The sequence below is a fragment of the Siphateles boraxobius genome, unplaced genomic scaffold (assembly GCF_051911475.1).
Source record: "Siphateles boraxobius isolate OS27281-9 unplaced genomic scaffold, OSU_SipBor_1 23, whole genome shotgun sequence".
Lineage (NCBI taxonomy): Eukaryota > Metazoa > Chordata > Actinopteri > Cypriniformes > Leuciscidae > Siphateles > Siphateles boraxobius.
In genome coordinates this window covers 116,423-139,223 of record NW_027508844.1, presented here as the reverse complement: position 1 = coordinate 139,223, position 22,801 = coordinate 116,423, and the positions used below count along the sequence as shown (strand labels likewise).

General features: G+C 40.9%; 1 protein-coding gene and 13 non-coding genes across 14 annotated transcripts in view; all 14 read right to left on the bottom strand.

The window, feature by feature from the left end:
• The window catches only part of LOC143747602 (transmembrane 4 L6 family member 1-like), a 484,334-nt gene that overhangs the window by 379,322 nt on the left and 82,211 nt on the right, over positions 1–22,801 (bottom strand). The window lies entirely within an intron of this gene.
• On the bottom strand, positions 8,157–8,230 carry trnat-agu (transfer RNA threonine (anticodon AGU)). Its single transcript has one exon. It is a non-coding gene; the product is annotated as a tRNA-Thr (tRNA).
• Positions 8,965–9,038, bottom strand: trnat-ugu (transfer RNA threonine (anticodon UGU)). The gene has a single exon. It is a non-coding gene; the product is annotated as a tRNA-Thr (tRNA).
• Positions 9,175–9,263, bottom strand: trnar-ucu (transfer RNA arginine (anticodon UCU)). The gene is given in 2 exon segments: positions 9,175–9,210; positions 9,227–9,263. It is a non-coding gene; the product is annotated as a tRNA-Arg (tRNA).
• trnat-ugu (transfer RNA threonine (anticodon UGU)) lies at positions 9,403–9,476 on the bottom strand. Its single transcript has one exon. It is a non-coding gene; the product is annotated as a tRNA-Thr (tRNA).
• Positions 10,308–10,381, bottom strand: trnat-cgu (transfer RNA threonine (anticodon CGU)). Its single transcript has one exon. It is a non-coding gene; the product is annotated as a tRNA-Thr (tRNA).
• trnat-agu (transfer RNA threonine (anticodon AGU)) lies at positions 11,090–11,163 on the bottom strand. Its single transcript has one exon. It is a non-coding gene; the product is annotated as a tRNA-Thr (tRNA).
• On the bottom strand, positions 11,700–11,788 carry trnar-ucu (transfer RNA arginine (anticodon UCU)). Its single transcript is given in 2 exon segments — positions 11,700–11,735; positions 11,752–11,788. It is a non-coding gene; the product is annotated as a tRNA-Arg (tRNA).
• On the bottom strand, positions 18,774–18,862 carry trnar-ucu (transfer RNA arginine (anticodon UCU)). Its single transcript is given in 2 exon segments — positions 18,774–18,809; positions 18,826–18,862. It is a non-coding gene; the product is annotated as a tRNA-Arg (tRNA).
• trnat-agu (transfer RNA threonine (anticodon AGU)) lies at positions 19,002–19,075 on the bottom strand. Its single transcript has one exon. It is a non-coding gene; the product is annotated as a tRNA-Thr (tRNA).
• trnat-agu (transfer RNA threonine (anticodon AGU)) lies at positions 20,710–20,783 on the bottom strand. Its single transcript has one exon. It is a non-coding gene; the product is annotated as a tRNA-Thr (tRNA).
• Positions 21,531–21,604, bottom strand: trnat-cgu (transfer RNA threonine (anticodon CGU)). Its single transcript has one exon. It is a non-coding gene; the product is annotated as a tRNA-Thr (tRNA).
• trnar-ucu (transfer RNA arginine (anticodon UCU)) lies at positions 21,742–21,830 on the bottom strand. Its single transcript is given in 2 exon segments — positions 21,742–21,777; positions 21,794–21,830. It is a non-coding gene; the product is annotated as a tRNA-Arg (tRNA).
• On the bottom strand, positions 21,970–22,043 carry trnat-agu (transfer RNA threonine (anticodon AGU)). Its single transcript has one exon. It is a non-coding gene; the product is annotated as a tRNA-Thr (tRNA).

Below are 22,801 nucleotides of genomic sequence, written 5' to 3'. Positions count from 1 at the left end.
TCAAAAGAGTTCGTTGGAAGAACTGATTAATTGATTGTAATATTAATTCAGCCACATCAAGTTAATCCAATTAACTGACCCAAATATTTATAATTAATAATAACAAGATATTATTGATTATTAATATTTCCAAAAAGCTGAGTTCCTTACAAGAGTTAGTATATATTTACAGTTTTTTTCAATTGTTTACACGCAATTTTGAAAACCGGGTTCTTTTTTTCAAAATGTAATCACAATTATCCAAACACCACACTCAATTGGCATAATTCCTAGATTGTTTGGAAAATGACACACTTCTGTCAAAACATACACACTTCAGTCAAAAGATATAAACATATTTGTGAAAATGCTATTAGTTTTCATTTAACCAACACAGTCCTCAATGATCAGACACTATTGTAACCAGTTTCACACTGTTGTGATAAATAAAAAACACATTTGTAAAAATACTATTTTTAGGAAATAGCATGTGCTAGATTTTTGGCCAGACATTGTTATGTAAGGGATAATTTAGATGAAAAAAAAAAATTGTGACAAACAAACAACATTCTTCATGATTAGTTTGAGATATAGGGAGAATGTACACAAATAGGCCTACTATAAACTTACCAAGCACTGCACAACACTGATTTCTGCAGACTCATATTTCAAGTATTTATTTACAGTATTTCTTACCATAATCAGTTACAGTAATCAACCAACAATGAAATCAATGAAAAAAATAAAATCTGTAGACAAATTAAAATTACTGCATGAAGTACATACAGTTTGACTCTGAAGAAAAACTGCTGTAAAAGCAACAAGAATACTGTAACTATTCAGTTACAGTATCAACCAGAGATTTGGTTGAACTCTTTGTCCAGCTTCCATCGGTGTCAGTCCATGGTCCCTCTACCTCCTTCTCCTCTTCCTCTACCTCCTTCTCCTCTTCATCTACCTCCTTCACCTCTTCCTCTACCTCCTTCTCCTCTTCCTCTACCTCCTTCATCTCCTCTTTGAGCCCCCCCTCTTATTCTCACTCTTCTTCTTCTTCTTCTTCTTCTTCTAGCTCCTTCCATTTTTGTTGAAGACAGGTGAACTCACCTGCTGCCTTTTATAGCACTCCTGAGTGATGCGTTTTCAAATTAGCACATGTGTGCTTCCACGCCTGATGGATGTGCATATCCAATTCATTCATTAGTGTGGTCAATGGCAATCCGGGGCTTTGTAATGACAAGGAAGTAACCTCACAATCCTTATCTGTGTCTAAGGTGTGAAAATGTGTGTAGAGTTTTACAAATCACCGTGTGTAATGTTTTGCTATAAGGGTAAGGCAGACATTGTGTGTAATGTTGTGCAAATCTGCGGAGGGGTTTTGCTCATTGGAGTAGAATTTTGCAAATTGTGTGGAAATTTTTATTTTAGTGTGTAAACAATCATAAAAATCTGTAACAAAATGTGTTCTTGAGAAGAAAATTATCAATTTGGCCAATTGTGTTTTGTTGGTGTGAGTCTGTGTTAAGAGTTTAGGAAAAAGTATCTGAAGTATGGGTAAGCGCTTGTTAGCGATTGAAAAAAACTGTAAATACTTTTGAAAACAGATTCAAATAAGCGGCGATCCTAAATTGCAATATTATTTCCCACTATTACTGTTTTTGACTGTATTTTAATCATATTTCAAAAACAAAAAGAATTTTACTGAACATAGACCTTTAAACAGTATTGTATAATTCCATCTAGGATTAGTTAAAATTATTGGACAGTTATGACTGTTTCTTTCTCTTGTTATATATGCAACATATATTATATTTCATTGCATGTTGTCTCGGTAAGTAATTTCAAATTTTATTGGTCCAAAATAATTGAATTTGCATATTAACTGTCACAACTCAGTAGTCACACAAATTAGTGCTAGCAGCTGACACAATTCTGAAAACTATTGGAACAAATGTATACATTTTATTCTATAACCTTAAGTACGTTTTTGACATCCAATATTTTCTATTTTATATGAGGGTAGTCTTGGATAGATAAAGCGGTAATTAAATAAACGACCTGCTAGACTAAATGTTTTGTCTTTTTCATTCACAGACTACTCCTTCGGGGGCATTACTGCAAGATGCATCTCTAGTTCGACTGCATCGTTTGTGGTCGGACACTTTGCCACCAGAGGATCACAGATGGATTGCCAGCAGGCTTTTTAAAATGGGGCCCAAGGGAAAACCAGAGCTTCGAGACAACCTACAGCTCTGGTATTACCCACCACAGCCAGCACTTATTTACAACCAGGCTCCAGCTCCAGACAGATTTTTTTGTCTTGCTCTGTTGCTGTGGATGCCGTACAAGCTTTGGAAGATCAAGGCTCTCTGTCCCAATTCTGCCTGCGGGCAGCATCAGCTGACTGGAGGCGGTCTGCACAAAAGGGCACGGCAGGTTCTGGACATCGATAGGATGTACAACATGGTCACAGAAACCCTCATCTGTACCAAGTGTAAAGCCTCGCATGTGTCCTGGAGTCAGACTGTCCTGCAACAGCTGGATCTGGGCAATCGCTCTGAATTTCGGGTCATCCTCACGCGGAAGTAAGTACACTTTAATTCCACATCCAGTTGATAGCCCATCATCACATATGTTTGCAAATACTTTACAAATCAATTGTGTAAAATATATGAATGTGTGGATTTAGCTTTTCCTAAGGTATGCCTGTGATATGAGAGTCATTCGGCTCCTGCGTGAGCGTGGCCTAGGCAACAGTCCCGTGTCATCAAACAGCTGCGTGAGAACCACAGTGAGGAGTGGCTCCAGCGTATGGCCCGGTACACCACCCAATGTGTGGACTTCCTCAAACGACCCGGGGTGTTGCAAATACAATTCCAGGAACCCCCAGAGCCTACAGTGGTCCCAAGCTGCAAGTGGCTGCTCACCGTGTACAGCCAAGACATCCTGACAAGGCTGGATGAATCCATGCAAGGATAACATCTACGTATGGTTCAGTCTTGAAGATGGATTCCACTAAAAAGGTTAGCAGGGGATTTTTGTTAATTTATGGTGTTTACTGTTATATCATTATAAGAGCATGAGTATCATATTCTACATGGTGTGATGTTTCATTGCATTGCATGCTTCCTGTCATCTACTGCAGATCACTAAGAAGCTGGCTGGGACGGCAAGGGGAACGGGACTCTGGCTTACCTCTGTTGGCAATGAGTTTGGTCAGGTGCTCATGAGTGTGCTGACAGCACAGGAAGGAGCAGGACTGGACACGATGGTCGATGGTCTGGTGAAAAGGTACCAGCAGGCTAGTGTGGATCCACCTGCTGTTTTGTACGTGGACTGTGGCTGCTGCACTGATGTGGGTGAGACCAAGCTGAAAACCAGATTCAGAGGGTGGCCTGATCTCATGATTCGCTTGGACATCTGGCATTTTTTGCGCAGGATTGCCATGGGGTGTACAACTGATGCCCATCAGCTGTATCCCATCTTCATGTCACGGCTGTCAGCGTGCATTTTTGAGTGGGATGCGGCTGATGTTTCTATGCTTCGCAAAGCAAAGAGAGAGCTGTTGATATCCCAGGGTTGGCCTGCGCTGACAGATGAAGATGTCAACAAGCATCTTACCAGGAATGAGCTGGCACTCCATTGCCGGAGGAGGACCTGTGGAGAGGAGACTACCATCCTTCTCCTTGAGCGGCTGCTTACAGAGCTCCTGAGCAGCAAGGGCAAAGACTCCCTGGGTGTTCCTCTCCTGGACCGAGAAAGGATGGAGCACATCTGGAATGTCCAGAAGAAGCATGTGAAATGCATTCAAGACCCCCCTGGTGTTGTGCTCTATACAGAGACAGGGAGCCTAAACAAGGGAGGTGTGCTTCTGAAGACCTACAGATGTGCCAGAGGCTCCACTTCTCTCGAGTCCTTTCATTTACACCTGAACCGTTTCATCCCAGGTATTGTCTTTGTCACACACACTGTGCAGGTGTAAAGAAAGAGCATTAAGTGTTTTTGTGTGTTCCTTTAACACCTCCTAAACACTGTTGTGTCTATTTACAGGGACCAGTGCAAACAGTCTGAACTTTCAGATTTATCTGCTGGAGGGTCTACACCGGTGGAACCAGGACCGGGAGGCTGCTTCCCTGTCATCGGAGCCATCAGCTTTCCACAGCTACACAGGAGAACTTGTTCACTGTCTAAACGGCAATTATGAAAAGCTGTTTGGCAGGAAAGTGGTCCCCACGTTTTGTCCCCCTGCATGTTACACCGGTGAGAATTGTTTTATATATTTTTTATTTTATCAACTTGCAATTTCTGTGTAACCTCCGTCTATATGTCAGATTTAACCCTATAGAGTCGATTGTATCATAATTGATATGCAAGTTTCTAAAGGACTCTAAATGATCAACATGATCAAAAATTTTTAGGAAACATGCCCTCTGTCGTCTGATTGATTATAGTCTTTTAGTATAATTGTAAAAGTGTCCACCTTCAGCTCGTGCTTCACGTTTCTTTTCATTGTAAAACCTTTACTGATTTTATAAAGTAATTGTAAGAATAACTTTTATATTGTTAGTAATATTTAATGACTAGTTACTAGACTGAAGCAGCTTGGGTTCACTTGATTAGAAAATCATGTTACATGTAAATATCAAAATGATCATCAGACTTTTCTCTCAATCATCATTGTATTGCATTTCATTTCATGTTTTGCCCCCATAATTAAACGTGTTTGGCCTCTTAATAAAACTATTTTGTTTTTTTTCTCCTTGACGATGAGCTCTATATTCTCACACTATATGAGCTACTACAAAAGCCTAATGTATCAAATATGATACACAACATTCTATTTAATTTCCGTTTGTTTATTGTTTTTATTTCAGGTGAGCTCATTGGAGTGCAGTATCTGTTCCAGCAGACTGGTCAGGCACTGCAGGACATGAATCCTGACTCTGAGCAGACAGCAGAGCTCATTGAGGACCTCAGTGTGGAGGAGCGAGATGAAGATGAGGGCTTCTGTGACATCAGCGAGGATCACACAATAGCAGATCCGGAGGCTGTTCTGTCACCACCCTCTTCCACACTGACACTGGGTTCTTCCACCCTGGTCACCAGCAGTGCCACACCTGTACTGGGCTCCACATCCCCTTCACTGGTCCCTGACCCCAAACTTGTCCTCACACAGTCTCCTTCATCACCTGGACCCTCAGGGACTGCTGTCACACCTGTTCCCTCTGAAACATCTGTTTCAACTCTCCCCTCAGAGCCAGAGGATGCTGGTCAGGATGATGATGAAGAAGAGACGGTAAATACTACTCCTTTGTATGTCTTTCAAATTAACTAGAATAATTATGATGAATTAACATCCAGTGCTTTAAATCCAGACTTTCCACATATTTTACATTTAAAAGTACAGCCTAAATTCATTTGTAAGCTGCAAATACACATCAAGTCAAGTCATCTTTATTTATTTGGTGCTTTGTAAAATGTCAAGAATGGCGCTCTCTCTGCTTTGTACTATACAGTGCTTTACGGTGATAAACAGGAAAATAACACAATCAGTTATGGAATTATGCATTAGACAGATGTGATGTAATAATTGTATTGCATGTTTGTGTTTTTTAATAGGCTGTTGACTACCAAAATATCCCGGGTTATCAACATGTGGACCAGCTGGCAGAATATCTGGTGGATCTCCGGGACCACACAGCCCTCAGCCTGACCAACCAGGAAGCCAACACCATAATTGCTCTTTGGCAGAACCTGGATGACCGGGACAAGGAACGGGTGGTGTAAGACAGTCGATGCCGAAAGAGACTGCTGAGTGGACGCTTCAAGGTCCCGAAGAAGCCCACTCACCCTGGTCAGGGAACTACACTGCGACCAAAATGGTCGCATATGCGACCTTTTGAAATGCCATTGCGACCCTAATTTTTAATGGGTCGCAAATGTATCACCGTTTGATTATTTTTCTACCTATATGTTTTAGGCAATATGCTATGATTTACTATGAGCATTTATTAAAACAGAAATGTGTATTTTAAGAATACGTTTTATAACGTGCTCGGAGCATTCAACAGATCAAGTTGGCTTCGCGCTTGTTTAACTGAGAGAACGAGCAGAGAGAGTGAAACCCCCGCGCGCGCACTCCCTCACCGTCTTAACACTGTCTTGCTCTCTCTCCCGCTCTCGCTCATATTAATGAATTGAGTTGACTGAACATCTTTGAGAATACACGATGGTAAAAGGTCGGACGACCAATTTTTTTTTTCTCCCTGAACTACCACTGGTTATGAATTGTGCTAAAATAACGTTGCCTCATCTTCTCTGAAAAGCTTTCCACACATTCAGATTACATAAACAACACTTTCAATAAACAAAACCAAAAAACCAAAAAATCTATCTAGTGATGAAATGTTTTCTGTGTTGAGACAAATCTTGTGCGATGTCCTAAACTGCCTGGATAATCACACAACGTGTGCCGTGGTCCGTTAATGACACGTCCAATTCGCGAATTAATATGACTCCTTTGAACCGATTCACTTTAACGAATGGTTAAAACAACTGATCTGTCCAACACTAAACTCAAGAGACATAAATCAGAAAAACTTTACAATAAGGTTCCATTTATTAAAGTCTGGTTAACTACATTAGCTACATCATACACTGTTCGTTCGTTGGCCAGAGGAGAACTGGCCCCCGACTGAGCCTGGGTTCTCCCAAGGTTTTTTTCTCCGTTCTATCACCTGATGGAGTTTTGGTTCCTTGCCACTGTTGCCTTGGCTTTTGGCTTGCTTAGTTGGGGACATTTAATTATTCAACAATATTTTTGATCTGCGTTACTTCATGTGGACGATTACGCAACTTTATTCTAGAAACAAACTTCTTGTAATTAGTTTCATGTTATCACTGTGAAGCTGCTTTGATACAATCTGTATTGTGAAAAGCGCTATATAAATAAAGATGACTTGACTTGACATTAAAACATTCTATTAATATTAGTTTCTATGTGGATTTACTCCATGACAAAACCACCCCAGTCATTCTAGAATGATTTATTCTTTCCAAAGAGAGCTATTCAAGTCATCTGGTGAAATTGTTTTTATATCGCAATATATATCGCAGAAAAATAAACTATCGCAATGTCATTTTTTACCAATATTGTGCAGCCCTAATGTAAATTCTGTGGGCCTTCAATTGCAGGACTGTCCAAATTTCTAACTGCGTCAAAACAATTCAAACACAAATCATTGAAGCTTCACAATGACAGTATGAAGCACGCGAAGTGGATTATATTTATTTTATTTTTCCTTAAGAGTTCAGAAGTCTGCCCATCTGTGCCAACCATAGCATGTTGAAATCCAAAAGAAATTCATTCTTTATTGTGTAGGCCTACTGTATTTTCTATTGCAGTAAATCTATCCCAACCAATTTTAAAGAAAACAAGAAGGCATTTGGTTTAAAAGATGGCAAGTAAAATAAAAAGCACATCTGTATGCAATAGTTTCATTATTGGTCATTATTATCCAGAGCGGCTTACTATAAATAATTTGTGCGACCAAATCATGTTTTGCGCTAGTAACTGAAAAAGTTAGTAGCGCAAGTGCCACCAGTGGCAAATGTTAGTGTAGTTCCCTGCTGGTGTAGAGAGCACCACCAGATGTGTGCTGGGTGCAAGCAGCGCACCTGCTCAGTGGCCTGACTGTTGCCGTCTGCTGGAGACCATCTTCATCAGACTTTGCACTGTCCACCCAAGCCCCAAAAGAAAAGGCAAGGGAGCCCTGTCAAGATTGTCTCTGATCCTGCAAGACTATCGCAGGATAAGGCAGCTTGTACTGGGCAACAGCTTGGTGATGGGAGGAACATCCATGCAGCTGGTGGAGGTTAACCAGAACACCCTGATTCTCCACACACAGGACAGCACAGCCTGACCTTCCAAAGGTGGTATGGCATCCACAAGACATCCACAAGACAAGCCGGTGTGTGAAAAAATGCTCTGGAGTGGGGGCCTTGTATCGATACGTTTTTATTTATTAATTACCCATATGACAAACCCACAACCTTTGAATATCTCCATTCACAATCTAGAAGTCCAATGCGCTATCCATTGCGCCACAGAGCCACAAAAGACAAGCTTTAAGCTTTCACATCAGAGAAGGTTAAATGACTACTCTTAGAAGCCACAGATTAGGCACTGCTGGGATTCTAACCCAGGATCTCCTGTTTACTAGACAGGCGCTTTGACCAACTAAGCCACAGCGCCAGTTACTGTCACTGGTTCGATGCTTTTGTATACAAAGTCTAAAAGAAGAGAATAGCTGATTACATCATGAATAGGTCCCTTTGAAGTTACAGGATTATTTCCAAAACCTGAAAGGTGTGCAGGCTTCTGTTGAGGGACAAGGGAATATCTCAAGCCATTTATTTCTGGATCGAAACTCTCAGTACTCGTGTCTCAAATGTTTCGGGAACCTCCAGTTACGATACATCTAAATGCTGTTTCAGCTTGGAGAAATGGAAAGCGTGTTTTTTTTTCTTCTTTTTTTCTAGGTAGGTGGCCAACAATAGGTTGTTGCAGCTTTTGGCCTAGGCCAGTGGATTTCAACCTATTCTTATTTAAATAGGTGACTTAAGCTAATTAGTAGAGTACTCTGTGATCTGAGTTGGGTGTGTCCAATAAGGGAAATAAGCAGAACGTGAAGGGTATGCTTCTGAAGTAGTTTGTGGATTCAAGTTTTAAGCATATGTCTGACTCACAGAGACATCAGAGCAAAAGAGGCCACTGACTATTCTGGTGGGACTCGCAACCAGGGAATTTCTCCATTCGCATCCTAGAAGTCCAAAGTTCTATCCATTGTACCATAAAATGACACACTTCAGGGAAGTGTTGCATGCGCAGCACTTCTTAGTTTTTCCAGTTTTGTGCAGGTAAACACAGTTCGTCATGCAAAGACTTTCATATGTGAAAAGGTTAAGCACTCCCATATCCTGTGCCAAAGGCACTGCTGGGATTTGAACCCAGGATCTCCTGTTTACAAGACAGGCGCTTTGACCAGCTAAGCCACAGCGCCAGATACTGTGAATTTTGTTGGTAAAACAAGTCTAAAAGAGGTACCACATCAGGAAAACAGCTGATCACGTCATGAACGAGGTCCCTTAGAGGTAAGAGGATTGTTTCCAAAACATCTGAGCAATAGAGGGTATGCACGACTCTGGTGGGACTCAAACCCACAACCTTTGAATATCTCCATTCACAATCTAGAAGTCCAATGCGCTATCCATTGCGCCACAGAGCCACAAAAGACAAACTTTAAGACGCTATTGCATGCACATCACTTCTTAGATTTCCTCATTTTGTGCAGATGCACACTGTTCAGCATGCAAAGATTTACATATGTAAACGATTAAGTGAGTGGTGCCCACATCCTGTGGAATAGGCACTGCTGGGATTCAAACCCAGGATCTCCTGTTTACAAGACAGGTGCTTTGACCAACTAAGCCACAGCGCCACTTGCTGAACTCTCTACAATGTGTTGGCATAAAAAGTCTAAAAGAAGTAGCAGGTCAGGAAAATAGCTGATTACATCATGAAAGAGGTTAGGGGATTATTTCCAAAACCCGAGGGGCATGCAGGGCTCTGTTGAAGAAAGAGGGAATATCTGAAACTCTCAATACTTGTGTCTGAAATGTTTTTGGAACCTCCAGATACAATACATCTAAATTCTGTCTCAGCTGGGAGAAATGGAAAGCAATCTCTGCTATGCTTTCAGCTGATCTGAAAGACAAAATCCAGAAAGATTTTCATGAATTATATATTCATATTTGTAAAGACTGTTTTGAATACATCCAGAGGCTGGATCTCAACAATAGGAAGTAGCAGATTCTGGCCTAAGCCAGTGGTTTTCAAACCATTCTCGAAACCTCCCAGACGCTATACATTTTCGTTATCTTCCTTATTTCAACAGAGTTAATTGAGCTACTTAGTAGAGTACTCAATGATCTGACGTGGGTGTGTCCAATAAGGGAGATGAGCAGAATGTGAAGGGTAGGCTTCTGAAGTAGTTTGTGGACCCCAGTTTTAAACATATGTCTGACTCACAGAGACATCAGAGCAAAAGAGGCCACTGACTATTCTGGTGGGACTCACAAACAGGGAATTTCTCCATTCGCATCCTAGAAGTCCAAAGTTCTATCCATTGTACCATAAAATGACACACTTCAGGGAAGTGTTGCATGCGCAGCACTTCTTAAGTTTTTCCAGTTTTGTGCAGGTAAACACAGTTCGTCATGCAAAGACTTTCATATGTGAAAAGGTTAAGCACTCCCATATCCTGTGCCAAAGGCACTGCTGGGATTTGAACCCAGGAACTCCTGTTTACGAGATAGGCGCTTTGACCAGCTAAGCCACAGCGCCAGGTACTGTGGAATTTGTTGGTAAAACAAGTCTAAAAGAGGTACCACATCAGGAAAACAGCTGATCACGTCATGAACGAGGTCCCTTAGAGGTAAGAGGATTGTTTCCAAAACACGAGGGCCTTTCACGCCTCAAGGGAATGTCTGAACTCATTTAATTTTGGCTCTACACTCTCGATAGTAATGCCTAAAATGTTTCCTGAGCCTTCTTCTGATATGAAAGGGCAAAATCCAGAAAGATATCCATGTATTATTCTTCATATATTTAAAGACTTTGTTTGTACAAATATCCATAGGCTTGACCATATCAATCGGTAGTAGCAGATTTCAGGCCTAAGCCAGGAGCTTGCAAACCATTCTTGAAGCGCATCTGCACCACATATATATATATTTTTTTATTATCTCTCTCATTTAATACAGGTGAATCAAATAATTGATTGATAAGTAACGTACTGGACGATCTGACTTGGGTGTGCTCAATAAGGAAAAGAAGAAAAATGTGCTGCGTAGGCTTCTGAAAAAGTTGGAAAACCCCAGCTTTAAGCAAATGTCAGTCCGGTAAAGACGTCTGTGCAAAGGGACACCATTCGTGACTCTGGTGGGACCCAAAAAACGGCACACTTTTTAAAACCTTCATTTGCAACCGAGAAGTCCAGATTGTCTTTCACATCAGAGATGATTGAATGACTACTCTTAGAAGCCACAGATAAGACACTGCTGGGATTCGAATACAGGATCTCCTGTTTACTAGACAGGCGCTTTAACCAACTAAGCCACAGCGCCAGTTACTGTCACCGGTTCGATGCTTTTGTATACAAAGTCTAAAAGAGGTAGCACGTCAGGAGAATAGCTGATTACATCATGAATAGGTCCCTTTGAAGTTACAGGATTATTTCCAAAACCTGAAAGGTGTGCAGGCTTCTGTTGAGGGACAAGGGAATATCTCAAGCCATTTATTTCTGGATCGAAACTCTCAGTACTCGTGTCTCAAATGTTTCGGGAACCTCCAGTTACGATACATCTAAATGCTGTTTCAGCTTGGAGAAATGGAAAGCGTGTTTTTTTTCTTCTTTTTTTCTAGGTAGGTGGCCAACAATAGGTTGTTGCAGATTTTGGCCTAGGCCAGTGGATTTCAACCTATTCTTATTTAAATAGGTGACTTAAGTTAATTAGTAGAGTACTCTGTGATCTGAGTTGGGTGTGTCCAATAAGGGAAATAAGCAGAACGTGAAGGGTATGCTTCTGAAGTAGTTTGTGGATTCAAGTTTTAAGCATATGCCTGTCCAACACAAAGACATCTGAGCAATAGAGGGTATGCACGACTCTGGTGGGACTCGAACCCACAACCTTTGAATACCTCCATTCACAATCTAGAAGTCCAATGCGCTATCCATTGCGCCACAGAGCCACAAAAGACAAGCTTTAAGACGCTATTCGATGCACATCACTTCTTAGATTTCCTCATTTTGTGCAGATGCACACTGTTCAGCATGCAAAGATTTACATATGTAAAAGATTAAGTGAGCGGTGCCCACATCCTGTGGCATAGGCACTGCTATGATTCGAATCCATGATCTCCTGTTTACTAGACAGGCGCTTTGACCAACTAAGCAACAGCGCCAGTTACTGTCGCTGGTTCGATGCTTTTGTATACAAAGTCTAAAAGAGGTAGCATGTCAGGAGAATAGCTGATTACATCATGAATAGGTCCCTTTGAAGTTACAGGATTATTTCCAAAACCTGAAAGGTGTGCAGGCTTCTGTTGAGGGATAAGGGTGTTGTGAACTTTTTCTTTGTAGAAAAGTTAGAAGCTCAGACCAGGAGACGGTGGAAGTTTTCCAAGCAGAAGTTCTTTATTGCTTGTCGGTAGCTGCAGTCATTCCAACATCGTCTAAATTAAAGTAACTTTACATGGTATATTATAGGCATTTTAAGAGGAGGGACTTCTGGAGGTGGAGACAAATTCAAACAAAGCATGCAAATGTAGTACGAACACACCCTACTCTGAGGGCATTACCAATCCAATGGAATCAGGATAACTATTCAAATGCTGATAGTGGCCAGGAACTCTGGTTCCAAGAGCCATCCCAGAGCCATTAAAGAAAGTCTCAGAGATCAGACTCATTTAACTTACAATGGAGAAAAGAGGATTTGCCAGATTCTCTTGCTGGAAACTGTTTCACAGCTGATATCATTTACCATCCTAACCTGAAATGCTAACTTCAACAAACAGAACTTTCTCAGTTTATATATGATAGTATTAGAAGTTAGATTAAACCTTTTAATAAACTTGTATTCCTTCAATTCCCCCTTTGGGAGTTCTAAATTACTCCCACACTATATACAAATTTAAACAATTAAAAATTCATTCTTGCAACTTGTGATAGTTACAGGCACATAAGGCATTTTCTGTGTTTATTTTTCTGTAATTGCATGTTGACACATAAACAAAACATGCAATTAGGGTCCGTGAGTCTTTTCTGGTTGGAACTGTGATTTTCTCGTGATCAATCAAGTTTCTGAACCATGAAGAACTATCTTCAGTCATCTTGGTGTAATTTTGCTGAAAGATCAAGAATGTCTTGTTGGACCACCATGTTTGTGCACAAGTGAGTCCTGGAATGCAGTCATCTTCGGATGTGACATGCACACTTTCTTTCCAGCAAACAAGGCATTTGTGACATATTCATCAGCTCTAAGAATATGTTGTTTCTGGAGTCCGGACTTTGTGCGATCTTCATGATGTGTAGTAGTAGGACAATCTTGATCATGTCGATGTATGACTGAAGGTTTCGTAGTCTCTGCGTTGTGTATTTATTTTTTCTTTTTCTTTTCTCTATCCTTTTGTGATAGTTGGCTCGGGAGTGGGTCTAGTTGTTTCTTGAGGTTATGTCTTCATACGCAGACGAGGAGGTCGGTGCATATGGGTCTCGGTTCAGCCATCAAGTGTTATCTGCACAGAGGAAGAGAGAAAACAAAAGACAGGAGAGCAGTATTTGTTCAAACACTAGGGTTGTAAACTTTTCCGAGTCTGCTATTGTTGTTCCTTCTTCCCTATTTCTTAATTATGACACCTAAAGAACGCAGTGAGATGAGGATGGATTAATGGATGGGAAGGCCTATGAGGGATTCTTCACCGAAGGGTTGGCCCCCGACGCCTGTTGCAATCGGTTCTTTCCTCGGCTCCCCACTGGTTCGTGTCCTATGCTATCCCTGTTGGAGCAGGAACAACCTTACAATGTGACACATGAGTCCAGGTTTTCTTTCCCTGACATAATACTGCAGCAGCTGTAATCAACATCACTTGATATGGTCCGTGCCACTTAGGCTCTAATGGCTTGTTTTTGAATGACTTTATCATAACCCATTGACCTGGGATGATAGTGTGTCCACCTTCTGGTGGAGTCTGCCAACACGACTCAACTCTCTCTCTGGCACTCTGTACTGCCTTTGTGAGGTTTTCACAGTAAGTGATCAGGGCATCTGAGGCAATGTGTACATCAGCATTTCTAAGATCAATCACACCTGGCATCTGCATTGGGCGTCCAGTAATAATCTCATGAGGGCTCAGTCCTACTGATCTGTTGGTGAGGCTCTTATACTACACAGTACTGCTGGCAACGCTTCAACCCATGGTACTCCTTCCTGATGCATTTTGCTTAGCCTGATTTTCATTGTTCTGTTTGCACGTTCAACCTGACACCAAAATCATGAATTACCCCAAAAGCATATCTGGAATCTGTGTAGATATTAGCAACCGATCCTGAAGCTAGCGTGCATGCTCTTGTTAGGGCTACTAGTTCTGCAGCTTGAGCTGAAAAATGATCTGGAAGACGTCCTGAAGCTAACACTTCCGTGGTGGACGTTGCTGCATAACCTGCTCGTCTGTTACCTTTTTCTTTTACTTCACTCTGTCAGGGGTGTACAGTTAAAGACCCAGAACCAGATATGAAGAATGAAGACCCAGAGTCAGAATTATAAAAAATTAAAGAAAATATTTACTGAAGATAGTTTGCAGTTTCATCAGCAGAAGTCAGCTTCAATACTCGCACAGGAGTTCGTAGGCCGCCCCGCTTACAGTTACAAAGATCACAGCAGTAATACGATTTCCAAGGTCTAAGCTACGTCATTGCTTACAGGATGAATGATTCTCATTGGCTATGAAATAGATAAACACAGTAATTTTCCACACATATACAGATAGACTGAAGCATATCTCCATCGATTATGCAGCTGAAGTTAGGCACGTCATGACCTTCCAGGTCGCAGATTTGGGTTGCTGGGCGCCAGCATGTCCAGAACAACAACTCAGTCAATCTCCAATAATGCCAGTGGTTCCTTAACCTGTAACCAAGAAGACTAACACACACACCGACACACAGCTTTTCCAAGGTTGGATTTGGCCAGGCTCTCACTATAAACAGGAGAGTCCTCTCCAAACATCAAGATAATGCGTTCTTTCTCTCAAGGATAGCTAAACTTTAGTCTAACTGGAAAGAAAGACTTTAACAAAGAAATGGCCCCTTAAACTATTGGCTTCAATGACCCCTATATGTTTAAACACATTGAAGACCTTTCTCAAACACAAAACAAGTCCCTATTTCATTTCTGGAAGCTGGGTTAAATAAGCAAGCACTGCATTCAGATATCAAATACAGACATTAAAGAATACATGAAAAGAACATTTCAGTAATCACAATGGTAACTTATATAAATAAAGTAAAATCTCCAGAGAGGTCATTCAACTCATTTGATATTTAGAAGGAAAAATATTGATTAATACCTTAATTATAATCAATCATTACATATACATTGAAGCAGCAGTGGATTCCAATCCACCCACTTCAACTCATAGGTGTATATGTAAGCGTAACACAATCGTAAGTAATTTCTCCTTCATCCTCTAACAAAACTTCAGTCATAGCAGACAGCATACATGAGGACGGATTTGTGACAGGTGCACGCTGTAAGACAATATTTGGCATTATTGTGGACACTGCATGAGGGCTTTTTTTACGTTTACAGTCTGACCTAACACACTTAATGATGAAAGGTCTGTGCTGTAAAATAACATTTAAGGCTGTGAGTCTACTTAACTTGGTGTTCCCCAAAGGAAGGGTGAGACAGTCACTTTCCTTTTGTTCTATTAAACAAAAATAAGTCTTTCATCTTTGTTGGAAGTTACTGGGGAAATTAAGCACTCACAGCCCAAATGGTTAACACATCAACAAGCTGCCCAACGAGTTTAATGACGAGGGGACGGGCTGCTTCAGAGTAGCAAGCAGACTGAGTAGGAGCTGAGTAACATTGTTAACTTGTTTAAAGTTCTTTTTGTTTTTCCTACACTCCTTTCCCCAATGTCCATGTTTACCACAGTAATAACAACTGCTGCCCTCTCTCTTAGGACATTTGCGTTTCTGTTGATTCTCTGTGTTGACCTTAAAGGATGCTGCTGCAATTTTTACTCATGCCTTGACATCAGAATCTGTTTCCCAAGTAGTTAACCTCTCCAAGTTGTTTTGTATGGTTCTAGTGGACCATGTTAAGTCTAAGAAAGGCAATGCTTTTCTATGTTCTGACAACAGACCATCAAACCATGTGCGAACTAGGGGACCATTATCTTCTAACACCTTCTCTGAAGTGTCAGCTATACCACTGTACGCTGCTGCTGACTGGCAAAATCTTTGAGTGTACTCACTAACAGTTTCACCCTTCTTCTGTAAACAACTAGTGATCTTCGACCAGTCAATTTTGGGTCCAACAATGTTCTTCAACGCTTTCAGAACTCCCTCTCTCAATTCATCTTTTCTGGCATGTTGTAGTTCAGAAGTAACAGCAGACTCAAAACTGTTGAATTCAGATTCAGTTAGAATTTGTGACATCAGCTGTGTGACTTCTGCCAACGACATGTCGTAAAGACGCATTTTACTGATCAATGCCCTTCTAAAATCAGAAAAATCTGTGCGTACTGAAGGTAAGCTTTGGGATAGTCTTTCTATGTCTCTAGGTCCGAGTGCTTTGGCAACAGTTTGGTTTTGGACAACAGAAGAGTTGGGAGGAACACTTTCAGTTCCCTCAATTCCCTGAGATCTTCTTGCAACACATACCTTTACTGAATCTACAGGCTTATCAGTCAGGATAAGTTTCATCTGACTGTTGGTCTTCTGAGTCACATTTGGTTGAGGCCTTGTTATGGCCCACCTTAGTGTGCATTTGTTTGTTCTGTTCTTTTAATTTATCAATACACCTAGTTTGTTCTTGTGCAATGGATAAGCTATATTCTCTATGGCAACAGATTATGCCTTTCATGTTTTTCTTTCTGATACATGCACCTAACACCTTCTTGCATTCTTCAATAGACCAAACTTTGTCTGGATCAATACCAAATTTCTTTGTCAAATCCAATCTAACTGACTCAGTCATTATGGAATCCATTTTCTCTCCTAACAATGACTTGAACTCACTGTCTGTCCATAAAGGGCTAGCTAGTCAATTTTTCTCAGTTGATGGAACTAGCCTAGCATTTCTTCTAACCATTTTGTGGATTTCTTTTGTTACCACACAATCAAAAAATAAACTTCTCTGATCAACAGAGGGTATACTTGTTAACACAGATCAAATCTTGTTAAACTTCCTTGTTACCAACACATCAAAAACTATTAGCATGTTACGCTAATCTTCCCTAAAAGAAAAATGCAAAGGATCTTTCACCTTCTTAACTTTTAGAGGATAAAACAAACAAAACCACTAAATCTTCTCTGATCAAAAGAGGCTACACTCGATAACACAGTTAACCTTCCTTACCCAGAGCAAAGGGTAACACAGAAAATATTAGCACGTTACGCTAATCTTCTCTAAAAGGAAATGCAAAGGATCTTTCACCTTCCTAACTTTAAGAGGATAAACACATCCCTGTTTGAACAGAGGTTCACCAATATTGACACGTAATGTTAACCTTCCCTAACTTTAGAGGATACCTTCTCTAGCAATGTAGAGGCTATACTTTCATCTTGAAAATAAACTTTTAAAGGGTAACTTTGTTAGCCAGACACTGCAGCTGTCTGATAACTGTTCTCTGACGGCGCAGAGATTTGTACTGGTCTTCAGTGGTTCTTTGAATAGAGTGAAACTCACCAAATCGTTGTTTGTACGGAAAGGATTCCGTCTGGAACTCAGCCAAAAAAAGTTTGTTCTTTGTTGAGCTTTGAAGTTTCAGGAGTCAGTTCTGGAACTCAGTCTTTGTTGAGTGGAGATTTCAGTTCTGGAACTCAGTCTTTGTTGAGTGGAGATTTCAGTTCTGGAACTCAGTCTTTGTTGAGTGGAGATTTCAGTTCTGGAACTCAGTCTTTGTTGAGTGGAGATTTCAGTTCTGTATTCAGGTAAGATTCTCTCTGGAATGCAGTCAGATCTTTGAGCTTGAATTCCAATCTGGATTCAGGTGAAGTTAATTCTATCCGGGTCACGGCACCATCTGTAGTGATCTTTTTCTTTGTAGAAAAGTTAGAAGCTCAGACCAGGAGAGGGTGGAAGTTTTCCAAGCAGAAGTTCTTTATTGCTTGTCGGTAGCTGCAGTCATTCCAACATCGTCTAAATTAAAGTAACTTTACATGGTATATTATAGGCATTTTAAGAGGAGGGACTTCTGGAGGTGGAGATAAATTCAAACAAAGCATGCAAATGTAGTACGAACACACCCTACTCTGAGGGCATTACCAATCCAATGGAATCAGCATAACTATTCAAATGCTGATAGTGGCCAGGAACTCTGGTTCCAAGAGCCATCTCAGAGCCATTAAAGAAAGTCTCAGTGATCAGACTCATTTAACTTACAATGGAGAAAACAGGATTTGCCAGATTCTCTTGCTGGAAACTGTTTCACAGCTGATATCATTTACCATCCTAACCTGAAATGCTAACTTCAACAAACAGAACTTTCTCAGTTTATATATGATAGTATTAGAAGTTAGATTAAACCTTTTAATAAACTTGTATTCCTTCAAGGGACAAGGGAATATCTCAAGCCATTTATTTCTGGATCGAAACTCTCAGTACTCGTGTCTCAAATGTTTCGGGAACCTCTAGTTACGATACATCTAAATGCTGTTTCAGCTTGGAGAAATGGAAAGCGTGTTTTTTTTTCTTCTTTTTTTTCTAGGTAGGTGGCCAACAATAGGTTGTTGCAGATTTTGGCCTAGGCCAGTGGATTTCAACCTATTCTTATTTAAATAGGTGACTTAAGTTAATTAGTAGAGTACTCTGTGATCTGAGTTGGGTGTGTCCAATAAGGGAAATAAGCAGAACGTGAAGGGTATGCTTCTGAAGTAGTTTGTGGATTCAAGTTTTAAGCATATGCTTGTCCAACACAAAGACATCTGAGCAAAAGAGGGTATGCACGACTCTGGTGGGACTCGAACCCACAACCTTTGAATATCTCCATTCACAATCTAGAAGTCCAATGCGCTATTCATTGCGCCACAGAGCCACAAATGACAAACTTTAAGACGCTATTGCATGCACATCACTTCTTAGATTTCCACATTTTGTGCAGATGCACACTGTTCAGCATGCAAAGATTTACATATGTAAAAGATTAAGTGAGCGGTGCCCACATCCACTGGCATAGGCACTGCTGGGATTCGAACCCAGGATCTCCTGTTTACTAGACAGGCGCTTTGACCAACTAAGCCACAGCGCCACTTGCTGAACCTTGTACAATGTGTTGCTATAACAAGTCTAAAAGAGGTAGCAGGTCAGGAAAATAGCTGATTACATCATGAAAGAGGTTAGGGGATTATTTCCAAAACCCGAGGGGCATTCAGGGCTCTGTTGAAGAAAGAGGGAATATCTGAAACTGTCAATACGTGTTTCTGAAATGTTTTTGGAACCTCCAGTTACAATACATCTAAACTCTGTCTCAGCTAGGAGAAATGGAAAGCAATCTCTGCTATGCTTTCAGCTGATCTGAAAGACAAAATCCAGAAAGCTTTTCATGAATTATATATTCATATTTGTAAAGACTGTTTTGAATACATCCAGAGGCTGGATCTCAACAATAGGAAGTAGCAGATTCTGGCCTAAGCCAGTGGTTTTCAAAACATTCTCGAAACCTCCCAGACGCTATACATTTTTGTTATTTACCTTATTTCAAAAGGGTTAATTGAGCTACTTAGTAGAGTACTCTATGATCTGACGTGGGTGTGTCCAATAAGGGAGATGAGCAGAATGTGAAGGGTAGGCTTCTGAAGTAGTTTGTGGACCCCAGTTTTAAACATATGTCTGACTCACAGAGACATCAGAGCAAAAGAGGCCACTGACTATTCTGGTGGGACTCAAAACCACAACCAGGGAATTTCTCCATTCGCATCCCAGAAGTCCAAAGTTCTATCCATTGTACCATAAAATGACACACTTCAGGGAAGTATTGCATGCGCAGCACTTCTTAGTTTTTCCAGTTTTGTGCAGGTAAACACAGTTCGTCATGCAAAGACTTTCATATGTGAAAAGGTTAAGCACTCCCATATCCTGTGCCAAAGGCACTGCTGGGATTTGAACCCAGGATCTCCTGTTTACAAGACAGGCGCTTTGAACAGCTAAGCCACAGATCAGTGAAATTTGTTGGTAAAACAAGTCTAAAAGAGGTAGCACATCAGGAAAACAGCTGATCACGTCATGAAAGAGGTCCCTTAGAGGTAAGAGGATTGTTTCCAAAACACGAGGGCCTTTCACGCCTCAAGGGAATGTCTGAACTCATTTAATTTTGGCTCTACACTCTCGATAGTCATGCCTAAAATGTTTCCTGAGCCTTCTTCTGATATGAAATGGCAAAATCCAGAAAGTTATCCATGTATTATTCTTCATATATGTAAAGACTTTGTTTGTACAAATATCCATAGGCTTGACCATATCAATGGGTAGTAGCAGATTTCAGGCCTAAGCCAGGAGCTTGCAAACCATTCTTGAAGCGCATCTGCACCACATATATATATATATATTTTTTATTATCTCTCTCATTTAATACAGGTGAATCAAATAATTGATTGATAATTAACGTACTCGACGATCTGACTTGGGTGTGCTCAATAAGGAAAAGAAGAAAAATGTGTTGCGTAGGCTTCTGAAAAAGTTGGAAAACCCCAGCTTTAAGCAAATGTCAGTCTGGTAAAGACGTCTGTGCAAAGGGACACCATTCGTGACTCTGGTGGGACCCAAAAAACGACAACCTTTTTAAAACCTTCATTTGCAACCGAGAAGTCCAGATTGTCTTTCCTGCCAAGACTTTCACGTCAGAGAAGGAGAAGGTTAAATGACTACTCTTAGAAGCTACAGATTAGGCACTGCTGGGATTCGAACCCAGGATCTCCTGTTTACTAGACAGGCGCTTTGACCAACTAAGCCACAGCGCCAGCTACTGTCACTGGTTCGATGCTTTTGTATACAAAGTCTAAAAGAGGTAGCATGTCAGGAGAATAGCTGATTACATCATGAATAGGTCCCTTTGAAGTTACAGGATTATTTCCAAAACCTGGAAGGTGTGCAGGCTTCTGTTGAGGGACAAGGGAATATCTCAAGCCATTTATGTCTGGATCGAAACTCTCAGTACTCGTGTCTCAAATGTTTAGGGAACGACCAGTTACGATACATCTAAATGCTGTTTCAGCTTGGTGAAATGGAAAGCGTGTTTTTTTTTCTTCTTTTTCTTCTAGGTAGGTGGCCAACAATAGGTTGTTGCAGATTTTGGCCTAGGCCAGTGGATTTCAACCTATTCTTATTTAAATAGGTGACTTAAGTTAATTAGTAGAGTACTCTGTGATCTGAGTTGGGTGTGTCCAAAGAGGGAAATAAGCAGAACGTGAAGGGTATGCTTCTGAAGTAGTTTGTGGATTCAAGTTTTAAGCATATGTCTGACTCACAGAGACATCAGAGCAAAAGAGGCCACTGACTATTCTGGTGGGACTCACAACCAGGGAATTTCTCCATTCGCATCCTAGAAGTCCAAAGTTGTATCCATTGTACCATAAAATGACACACTTCAGGGAAGTGTTGCATGCGCAGCACTTCTTAGTTTTTCCAGTTTTGTGCAGGTAAACACAGTTCGTCATGCAAAGACTTTCATATGTGAAAAGGTTAAGCACTCCCATATCCTGTGCCAAAGGCACTGCTGGGATTTGAACCCAGGATCTCCTGTTTACGAGACAGGCGCTTTGACCAGCTAAGCCACAGCGCCAGATACTGTGAAATTTGTTGGTAAAACAAGTCTAAAAGAGGTACCACATCAGGAAAACAGCTGATCACGTCATGAACGAGGTCCCTTAGAGGTAAGAGGATTGTTTCCAAAACATCTGAGGCAATAGAGGGTATGCACAACTCTGGTGGGACTCGAACCCACAACCTTTGAATATCTCCATTCACAATCTAGAAGTCCAATGCGCTATCCATTGCGCCACAGAGCCACAAAAGACAAGCTTTAAGACGCTATTGCATGCACATCAATTCTTAGATTTCCACATTTTGTGCAGATGCACACTGTTCAGCATGCAAAGATTTACATATGTAAAACATTAAGTGAGCGGTGCCCACATCCACTGGCATAGGCACTGCTGGGATTCGAACCCAGGATCTCCTGTTTACTAGACAGGCGCTTTGACCAACTAAGCCACAGCGCCACTTGCCGAACCTTCTACAATGTGTTGCTATAAAAAGTCTAAAAGAGGTAGCAGGTCAGGAAAATAGCTGATTACATCATGAAAGAGGTTAGGGGATTATTTCCAAAACCCGAGGGGCATTCAGGGCTCTGTTGAAGAAAGAGGTAATATCTGAAATGTCAATACGTGTTTCTGAAATGTTTTTGGAACCTCCAGTTACAATACATCTAAACTCTGTGTTAGCTAGGAGAAATGGAAAGCAATCTCTGCTATGCTTTCAGCTGATCTGAAAGACAAAATCCAGAAAGCTTTTCATGAATTATATATTCATATTTGTAAAGACTGTTTTGAATACATCCAGAGGCTGGATCTCAACAATAGGAAGTAGCAGATTCTGGCCTAAGCCAGTGGTTTTCAAAACATTCTCGAAACCTCCCAGACGCTATACATTTTTGTTATTTACCTTATTTCAAAAGGGTTAATTGAGCTACTTAGTAGAGTACTCTATGATCTGACGTGGGTGTGTCCAATAAGGGAGATGAGCAGAATGTGAAGGGTAGGCTTCTGAAGTAGTTTGTGGACCCCAGTTTTAAACATATGTCTGACTCACAGAGACATCAGAGCAAAAGAGGCCACTGACTATTCTGGTGGGACTCAAAACCACAACCAGGGAATTTCTCCATTCGCATCCCAGAAGTCCAAAGTTCTATCCATTGTACCATAAAATGACACACTTCAGGGAAGTATTGCATGCGCAGCACTTCTTAGTTTTTCCAGTT